The sequence below is a fragment of the Arachis hypogaea genome, chromosome 12, assembly GCF_003086295.3.
Source record: "Arachis hypogaea cultivar Tifrunner chromosome 12, arahy.Tifrunner.gnm2.J5K5, whole genome shotgun sequence".
Classification (NCBI taxonomy): Eukaryota; Viridiplantae; Streptophyta; class Magnoliopsida; order Fabales; family Fabaceae; genus Arachis; species Arachis hypogaea.
The window spans coordinates 85,414,838-85,426,092 of record NC_092047.1 but is presented as its reverse complement, the minus strand read 5'-3'; the positions used below and the strand labels follow the sequence as shown (position 1 = coordinate 85,426,092).

At 30.3% G+C, this 11,255-nt stretch overlaps 1 non-coding gene across 1 annotated transcript; it reads left to right on the top strand.

The window, feature by feature from the left end:
- The first annotated feature begins 6,990 nt into the window (after positions 1–6,990).
- On the top strand, positions 6,991–7,063 carry TRNAK-CUU (transfer RNA lysine (anticodon CUU)). Its single transcript has one exon. It is a non-coding gene; the product is annotated as a tRNA-Lys (tRNA).
- The last annotated feature ends 4,192 nt before the right edge of the window (positions 7,064–11,255 follow it).

The window sequence follows — 11,255 nt, the reverse complement described above, 5'->3', positions numbered from 1 at the left end:
AGAATTCAAAGATCAATGCATGTATGATAAAAATTAAAATAAAAAGTTGATACACGAGTATGGAATGTGAAAGGGAAATACCGGGTAGCTAGGTATGAATTCTAAAGTTATAAAGAATATATATAGGTTATGTTAAAGCTTAGGTTAATTAAAGATTCAGTTTATAAGCTTACTTAGCCACATATGTATCCCTACCATTACCTTGGCCCCATTACAACCTTGAAAAGACCTCATGATGTTTGCATTAGTATATTAAATATTGTTGATTGGTTAGGAGAAGAACAAAACAAAAAAATTAGAGAGCATGATTAGAGAAGGATAGAGTGATTGTCCTATACACTAGAAAGATTAGAGCATACATACATCATCAGTGAGGGTTCAATGCTTAAAATTCTATGTTCCCTGCTTTCATGAGCTACCTTCTTGCATTTTTATCTATTCTTACTGTATAAGAATTGAATTAGTGGAATTTGATTTGTAATTGTTTTGAAGAGCTTATTTACTATTGATCAAGTAGACAAGAATCACATAGTTGCATTTACATATATAGGTTGCATTGCATTGCATGAGTTTTACATGTTCCTACTCATTTATTTTATCTCCTTCAACTAAGCATGAGGACATGCTAATGTTTAAGTGTGGGGAGGTTGATAAACCATTATTTTATAGTTTATAATGTGTTTAATTGTGTGGTTTTATCATGATCTTTACCCACTTATTCATATGATTAGCATGCATTTATATTTCCTTTCTAAAATTATTACATGATTGAAAACTTGCTTCCTAGAGACTTTTAATTATGTATTTTAATTCTCCTTTATTCCATTCGATGCCGTGATCTGTGTGTTAAGTGTTTCAGGCTTTATAGGGCATGAATGAGTTGGAGATTGGAAAGGAAGCTTGCAAAAATGGAAGGAACACAAGAAATTGAGGAGATGACTAGCGAGAAGTGACGCGACCGCATGGCTCACGCGCGAAAGAGAGAAAATTGCATTGACGCGGCCGCATGGTTCACGCGACCGCGCGGATTGGAATAGCACAAGTGACGCGGAGGCGTGGATGACGCGCTCGCGTGGCAGGGCAAAACGCCGAATGACGCGGCCGCATGAATGACGCGATAGCGTGACGTGCGCGATCTGCATAATCTGCAGAATTTGCTGGGGGCGATTTTGAGCCCTGTTTTGACCCAATTTTCGGCTCAGAAAAGCATACTAGAGCCAGAGAACATGCAAAAACCAACAACAACATTCATCCTACACAATATTAGTTTTTAGATCTAGTTTTACTCCTCCTCTAGGTTTTCTCTCTACACATTCATAGTTCTTAGGATTTTTTATTTTACTGCTTTTGCATTGGGATATTGAGAAGAGTTATTACCTCAGCAAGACTTCGTTATTCTAGTTCGTTTTCTTTACTTGGCTCTTACTCTTCCATGTCCTTAATTTGCTCAATTTTACTATTGGATTATTTTAGAATTTATTAATACAAGAATTACTTTTATTTTTAATTGATTTCTTTGATCATTATTTATCATGACTTTCCTTAATTCCCTTTCCTATGTTATAAATTCTACATTCACAATGAGCGAGTAGTTCCCTAACTTGATGGGAAGTTGATTGAAAGGAACCCTTGAGTTGGAATGCTCAAAAGAAAAATTGTAATTGGATTTATTATTGGATTTCCCTTTAGTCACTGACACCAATCCCTTTTAATTGAGTGGGTTGGAACTTGTGAATAGAAGTAGCATTACAACTTGTTTGACTTTCCCTTACCTAGTAAGGGATAACTAAACAGAACAACCTTCAATTATCAATTAATCTAGAGAGTACTTCAACAAGAATAGGGCTTCCAACTAATCTACTCCCAGTCAAGGCTTTTATTTAAATTATTTAATTTCTCTAATTTAAATTCCTGTTTATTCAACTCAAACCCTTTTTGAAAACATCTGATTAATAAAATAGCACACCTTTCTGCAACTCGTTGAGAGACGACCTGGGATTCATACTCCCAGTATTTTAATTTTAATTTTTGTGACACCCTTCTAAATTGATAAGCGGATTTCTAGTTGGTTAAGAACTATACTTGCAACGCATATCTTATAACAACTCTTGACTCGTCAATTTCCGCCATGTCAAGTACTCAGATCGAAGAACAAGGTGAAGTTCTTGGATGGTTTGATTCCGAAACTAGCTGAGAATCAACCTTTGTTTGAAGCTTGGGATCGCTGCAATAACATCTTGCTTTCGTGGCTCAACCTCTCGCTCACCTTAAAAATTGCTAAGAGTGTGATGTGGATTAGCAATGCTTCAAATCTGTGGAAGGACTTGAAGAATCGTTAGTCACATCACATGGAGATGTCCACAAAGTTGGAGAATTGAAAGAGAAATTCTACACTATCAGGCAAGGTGATTCAATTGTTACTTCCTACTTTACCAAATTGAAGTCTATTTGGGAAGAATTAGAGAACCTTCGTACAATCCCTAGCTGTATAGCTTGTGTTAATGATTGCAACTGTGGATTAAAAATTATTAGGGTTTATGCTTCTGAGGAATATGTTGTAAAATTTCTCAGAGGTCTAAATGAGTAATACTCTACTGTGAATAAATCTCAGATTATGCTACTAAAACCTTTGTCTGATATCAATATTATTCTGGTAATGCTATCTCAACAAGAGAGGGAACTAAGTTCATATTTCTTGGATATAAAGATAATCACAAATTCTATGGAAGTATAACATCAACAAAGAGGTAATTCTTCCTCAAGAGGCAGAGGAAGAGGTCGAGGTGGTGGCAAGGGAAACACTGCTCAAAAGACTTTTGGTAAAGGATACACTTCTAAATTATGCACTTACTGCAACAGAATTGGACATTTGGTTGAAAATTGCTACTTGTACACTGGAAGTAGAAAAGTGCAAATCACATCAGTACTGACGGTGAAATTGAAGATTCAGGTGCTGGTGGTAACGTTACTAATTCAGGTCAAGAAGAAGGTGGTAATGAAACTGTTTTTGTCTTAACTCCAGACCAGAAGCAAACTTTAATTGCACTTCTCCAGCAACCACTCATGACAACTCCAAGTAGTGTGAATCATATCACTTCCTCAACCACCTTAACTCAACCAAAAGGTAGACATATTTTGAATGCATGTTTTACTTAAACTTCTTGGATACTAGACAGTGGTGCTACTGATTATGTCTGCTATCTTCAAGATTTTTTTTAAAACTTTTTATCATATAAAGCCTGTTTTGGTTAATCTACCTGACGGATCTAAGACCTCTACAAATATTTGAGAAACTGTATAATTGTTAACCTTTTTAATCTTTACCAATGTTTTATTCATACCTCAATTTAAATATAATTTGATGTTTGTTTCCAAGCTTACTAAATCATTACATTGTGAATTTAGATTCACTAATTCTTACTGTGAGATACAAACACTTCCTTCATTAAAGATGATTGGACAAACTGAGATGCAAGGAGACCTATATGTGATGAATGTTGAACATATGAAACCGCCTTTATTAGATTTTAGGATACAATATGTAACTCTCAATGTACAGTAAGACCTAGGAGCTCTTTAGCATGCTAGACTAGGTCATTTACCTTACAACAAAATTATTACCATAAAAAATAGTTTTCCTTTTATTGATTGCATTACTTCTTCACATGTTTGTGATTCTTGTCAATATGCTAGATAGAGGAAATTACGTTTCACAACAAGCAATACAAATTTTGAAAATGCTTTTGATTTATTGCATATTGATATTTGGGGACCTCTTTCTATCCAATCAACTTCAGGTTATAAATATTTTCTAACTATAGTTGAGGATAAGACTCGGTTCACATGGATTTATTGTATGAAATTGAAATCTAAAACTAGAAAATTGGTTCAAGATTTTGTCTAACTTGTGCAAACACAATTCAGTAAAAGAATTAAGCAAATTCGAACTGATAATGGTATTTAATTCAAAATGGACTCATTCTATAGTTCAAAAGGCATAGAACATCAAACTTCTTGTGTTGAAACTTCACAACAAAAGGGTGTTGTGGAGAAAAAGTATTAGCACCTACTAACATTTGCAAGAGCATTATTGTTTCATTCAAATGTTCCCAAATATTTTTGGCATTATGCTATGCAACACTCAGTTCATTTAATTAATAGGTTACCTAGTGCATCTTTGAACAATACAACTCCATATGAGGCTTTATTTCATTCAAAACCTTATCTAAATGAGTTTAAAGTTTTTGGCTGTTTTATGTTTGCTTTAACATTTACAGCTGGTAGGACAAAACTAGATCCTAGAGCTCGAAAGTGTATTTTCTTAGGATACAAGTTAGGAACCAAAGGTTCTATTTTGTTTGATCTAAACACAAAAGAAATTTTTATCTCACAAAATACATAATTTTTTGAACATATTCTTCCTTTCAGATCTGTTCAAACAACAACTAGGACTCATGCACACTCAAATTCTCACACACAACACTCTTTTAGTCCAACAAATTTTGATCATTTTCCTAATTTACAATTGCCTTCTACATCACATTATGAGGATATTATTCATATATTATCACATCCTAGAATCACTGTTGATGTCTCTAATAACAATAACTCTCTTTCATCTTTGAATAATGACATTAGTAAGAACTCTATATCATCTGCATATGCATCATACATTCATGAAAATAATGATAATGCTATTGCCTTTATGCCTCATGTTGATCACATTTAATCTGAACTAACTCAGTCTGTCCTGAGAAGGTCTGAGAGGGATAGAAAACTATCCTTATACCTTAAGGACTTTCATTGTTTCAGCATGGTATCACATGAGGATCCCATCAATGCTGCTCATTCTTCTTTAAGCTGTAAGTACCCTTTATCACACCATTTGTCATATGCATCTTTCTCTCCAAAACACCTAGCCTTCACTTTTGCACTTATAAATAACCCTGACCCAAAGCACTACTCTGAGGCTATTATGCATGATTGTTGGAGAAAAGCTATTGATGCAGAACTTGCTGCTCTTAAGCAAAACAAGACCTAGATCATCACTTCTCTTCCTCCTGGCAAGAATGCAGTAGGATGTAAGTGGGGTTTTCGCACGAAATTCAACCCAGATGGGACAATTGAAAGACATAAAGCTTGGTTAGTTTCTCAGGGATTCACTCAAATCCCAGGAGTTGATTATATTGACACCTTCAGTCCAGTTGTTAAAATGAGTACAGTGAGAGTTCTCTTAGCAATTGCGGCATCAAAGAATTGGTATCTTCATCAACTTGATGTCAATACAGATTTTCTTCATAGGATCTTCATGAAGATATTTCTATGAAGTTACCAAAAGGGCTGAAGTGTGATAATCCCAAGTTAGTTTGTAAATTAGAAAGATCTCTTTATGGTTTGAAACAGGCAAGCCGCCAATGGAACATTAAACTATCCAATGCTCTAATTGAATTAGGATATATTCAGTCTGAAATTGATCACTCTTTATTCACCAAGTCCACTAATGTTAGCTTCACTTTTATTTTGGTCTATGTGGATGATCTTGTGTTGGCTGGTGATGATCTCTCAGAAATTGAAGCTGTCAAATGCTTCTTGGACAACAAATTCAAGATAAAGGATCTTGATATTTTAAAATTCTTCATTAGCATGGAAGTAGCAAAAAGCAAAACAGGGATTGCTCTTTGTCAAAGAAAATACGCTTTGAATTTGATCAATGAGTATGGCTTACTTGGAGCCAAACCTACCACTATACCCATGGATTATACTACATCTTTGTCAAGAAATTGTGGTTCTCCTCTACCTGATGCTGCTCTTTATAGAAGGCTAGTTGGTCGCCTTCTTTATCTCACCAATACTAGACCCGACTTGAGCTACTCTGTAGGTTGTCTTACTCAATTCATGGATTGTCCTACTGATGTTCATTTCAAGACAGCTTATAGAGTGATTTGATACTTGAAACAGTCACCAGCATCAGGTCTTTTCTTTTCTGCCTCTAATTCTTTTATTCTCTCTGGATATACTGATTCTGATTAGGGTCTTATAAGGATACTAGAAAATATATTACTGGTTATTACTTCTTTCTTGACCAAACTCTTATATCTTGGAAAAGCAAGAAGCAAACAATAGTCTCTAAATCCTCTTCTGAAGCTGAATATCGAGCTTTAGCAAATGAAACTTGTGAACTTATATGGTTGCTAAAACTTTTGAAAGAATTCAAGATTTCTCCTCTTCTGCCCGTTGATATATTCTGTGACAATAAATCTGCTATATATATTGCCTCAAATCCGATTTTTCATGAACGAACAAAGCATGTTAAAATTGACTGCCATATAGCTCGTAACAAATATAAAGAATGAGTTTTAAATCTTTCACATATTGCCTCTAGTGAGCAGCTGGCTGATTTGTTTACAAAGCTCCTTACACTGGGACCTTTCTCCTACTTGCTATCCAAATTGGAATTACTTGATCTACACAAGCCAAGTAATACCAGCTTGTGGGGGGATGTTAGTTAATATAGATGCTGAAAATAGTATTTTCAAATGTAAAAAATTTGTTAGTATATTTTTTATTTGTTTGTTAGATTGTACAGCTGACTAGTTTATTAGGGCTAGCTTATTATTCTCTTTCATTCTTTTCACACCTATTGTACATTTATATAAACTGTATAGCATAGTGTAAAATTTTTATGATGTATTATTCAATTACAATCAGAATATTCATCATCACAATATTCTTTTCTCTCTCTCTTTCTTTTCTAATCATTCTTTTTTTTTTCTTCATTCTGCTGCAGCCATTTCACTGGCTGACAGTAACTCTTTTTTCAATTATTGTTAATTTACTGCTCAAGATTGATATCATTTTTACGCATTTTGCCAAATTTAAGTTGCATCCATCCATTCTTAAAAGGAGTTCCATACTTATTTGATATGCATCATAGGAGTTGATTGGCCATGTACACAGCTTTATATATATCAAATAAAAATTTAACACAAAGCCCGTCTAGCTCAGTTGGTAGAGCGCAAGGCTCTTAACCTTGTGGTCGTGGGTTCGAGTCCCACGGTGGGCGTTTTGAGTTACTTAAATGAATTGATCACTTAAATTCGTGCCCATAGCTCATTTATTTTGGTTTGAATTTCGATAAAAGACTTTCATGTTGCTATGATATAGGTTAAAATGTTTTTAGAAAACATTTTATAAAATAATAGTTTTGCGACAATATTTAATATTATTTTATAAAACATATTAAAATAAGAGAATATTTATCCATTAATTAATTTATTAGTCACATCTTTTTATGGTTGGATAATTAGCTAGCTACTTTTCACGTTCTGCCCTAGGATACGTTCAAATATTTTCTAGGAAAAGCCCTGCCTGCAATGCTAAATTTAGCGGTAATTCTGTTTGTGAAAAATATAAGTAAATATTTATCAGAAAAAAAAGATAAATCTAAATATAGAACAAGAACTTTGCACCTAACTATTATACTAATCATCATTGTTCGTACGTTCAAGCTAGAAACATATTAGTCATTATATTTTGATTTTCACGAATTTGAGGGGAAAAAAATAGAAATCTTCAATAATTGAATATGTTTAAATTTTCGTTCATACAAAATTAAAAAAAATTAAAAATAAAAATAAAAACCAATATTATTTTAAGAGAAAGTGTATGCATCAGCAATTTTATTAAAATTTAGACAGCACTTAAAATTTAATTAGTAAAAAAAAAGTAAACAATCATATATTATTAAATATAATCTCATACCATTAAAAATACAAATGATGATTAATTAATAGTTACAAATTATAAAATTTGATGTCTCTAGCATTCCTCTTATTTTAATTGTTTTTGCCTCATAAAATCCTAAATCCAAAAATATAAAAAAATGGAAACAAAAATAAATATATTTTCAAAGCAAACTGGTCATTATTAGTTTAAGTGAAAATATTTTTTTCTATTTTCTATTTTTCTTTGAGGTGCCATGGCTTGTCGTTTTTGTTTACGACCATGCTGATTGTTTGAATTCATTTATTGGTTTTGCATACGTAAGAATTCTCAACTAACCCACCCAAAGAGAAGAAAGAAAAAAATGTATATATATTGTAGTATAGACATTAGGTGAGTTTATCTTTAATTATTTTTTTTTCTTTGTTTGCAGAATTTATTATTTGGTGTTGGTATTAGATTGCGGCCGGAATGAAGATCATAACTTTGAGACGTAAGAGATACCGTGATATCCCTTATTGCAGCATATTGACAACTGCTCGCTGCCAACAAGCCACAACTTTTTCCATTTTTTTTTATTTTATTTTATTTAAAAGACATTTTATCTCTTGCTTCTTAAATTCAACCACTCTTTGATCAAATCACAAATGGACCTAATTTTTTTAAAATTTTGATTTGCTCTCGTTATTTACTTTTTTGACATACAATAGTCACAAATATATACATATATGGTAATTGTTAATTATTTGGTCTGGACTGTGACATGGTAGTAACATATAAACATTTAGCCATTTAATATTGTTCAATGTATGTTAAGACTTTAAGGTCTTTTCCTCTGTTTTTTATCCTGTGCAACTGGTACATGCGCTCTATCACTTTTCATGCATTTGACACAGAAAAGGTATAGATTGCAGACGGTAAAAAGAAGATTAAAATAAAAGAGTTTTCCTATGTTACTAAAATTAGTTATTAAAGTAAATTATTAGTATAATATACATGTTAAAATATAAATATATATTAAAAATAAATTAAATTATATATGTATTTATACATAAATATATTTATGGTTGATTTTAGTGTACAAATAATATTTTTAAATATAAAAATAGATAATAGTCATAATACCCCTCGTTGTAGGTAATACTTTTTCTATTTTTTAATTTTAAAAACTTCTTAAACAGATAAATATGACGTACACATAAAACGTGGCTAATTTTTTTATATAGATAAAGATAATGTGATATACATTGTTATTAGAAGGGTTGATATTTTTTTTAAAATATAGGATTAATATTTTTTAAATTGTTATTATACAAATCAAATAGTTCGATTTGTAGAGGAACGAAAAAAAAGTATAAAATCGGAGGGTTTGATTTTAATTTTAAATTTTTTATTTACAAAAACAAAAATTAAAAGTTTGATTTTAATTTTAATTTTAATTTAATTTTTTAGTTTATCTTTTGAAAAAATTAGAACATCCAATTTCAATATTTTAACTTTTTTGTGAAAAATAAAATCGAAAAGTATAATTTTAATTTTAAAAATATTTCATTTCTGAACATAGAAATCAAAAAGTTCAATTTTTATATTATAACTTTTTTTAGTTTTTTACAACAAATGAGATCTTTCGATTTGAGAATTTGTCGTACTATTGTGATACATTTTTTTGCATCATATTTGTGCATTATAAGTATATCTCCTCCATTTTAAAATAAAAAAAAATGATAAAATGTATCTCACTTTTAAAAAAAGAAAAACAAATAAGTTCCTAATACATGAAAATAAAAAAAAAATTTAATTATTCTGTTAGTTCTTATAGTTTTGCAAAATTTTTAATTAGGTCATTGTACTTTTTTTTTTAATTTGATCTCTGCACTATAATTTTTTTTTTCAATTAGGTCATTCTTCACATTAATTGATTTAATTGAATAGGAACCTAATTAAAAAAAAAAATAGTGTTGGGATCCAAATAAAAGAAAAAAAAAAGTATAGGGATCTAATTAAAAAAAATTGGTGCAAGAACTCAATTAAAGGAAAAAAAAGTATAAGAACTTAATTAAAAATTTCGCAAAACTATAGGGAGTAATAGAGTAATTAAACCTAAAAAAATTACTAAATTAAATTATAAGTAATTCTCTAATTTTTGTAAATAAAAACTACGTAGATTTTTTAGCGATGGTTTGGATTTGATACAAATAGGCCTATGTGTCTCTTGTTTACAGAAATTAATAGCCTAAAAGAATTAAGAATTTATTTATTATTTTCTCTATTTGTTGCCCAAAAACATACTCCGTATTTTTATTGATATTCATTTATATTTAAGGACTTCTAGTATAGGGTTACTCGAACACGATTGAAGAGAAATACGGTAAGAGATTGATTATATATACCAAGTTGTTAATTCTCTCGCTCCAAATTCATTATTTCCAATTTTTTTTTGAAGTAGAAAGGTTGAAATGTAATTATTAATTACATATTGTCTAAAAGATTATTAATCACTTAAATTTTCTATAAAAATCATAAAGAAAAGCATCTTCGTCCTTTCACAAACTTTTGTTGTAAAATAATTCTATTACGTGGGGCTATATATCATATATAAATGATACCCGGAGCATAAAGTTGGTGGTGGAACCTGTCTTAGGGGCCTCAAAGCCGAGGAACTTTCTATATTTTATCATGATTCGGTAGAGATAATACAAGAAAATCAACATTCCGCGCTAAAAAGAATTAATAAATAAAAAAAAGAACTCAATTTTTTTAACTGAAAACTTTAAAACTAATTCAAAATTGTTGCAAAGGATAAAGTTCTGTTATAACAAAAAAAAAGTATATATGTTGCCATGGAAAAAAAATTTGTAAAAGATATTATTATTACCAAAAATAAATTAGATCTTTTGTTACAAATTATTTTGAAATAAAAATATAACCATTTATATCAATAAAAACACTAGATAGATGTACATTAAAAAAGATTTTTGATAAACATTATTATCCAAACGAATATATATTATAAATACATAACCATTTTTAAAATACAATAGTACTACACTGCTAGTATAATCTATTATTTTCGATAAACAATTAACCAACAAGTTTGCCGATGTAAAAAATATATATATATATAAATGTATCACCAGAATACTAATATAAATATAGTGCTAGCTACTAACCGTATAAATAAAAATAATAATGCTAAAAAATATCAGTTTAAATTTTTTATTTAATATTTATTTATTACAGAATATATTAAATAAAAATAAAAATAATAAATTTTGGTAATTTTTTAATAAAAGTTTTTGTTTTTCGAGACATTTTGAAATAATAAAAACGAAACTATTGATACCCGAACTTTTCTCTTTAAAATAACATCTATACTATCTCACTTTTGTACATGATGCACGTAAAGTATTATGTCTGATAAATATAAAATATTGTTGCAAGATAATAACTTTTGCAACAGAATATTTTAATCTATAGTGGTAGCAGTTGTTACTGTGTGGTAGCGTAATGTGTTTTGGGATTTACCCCTTATA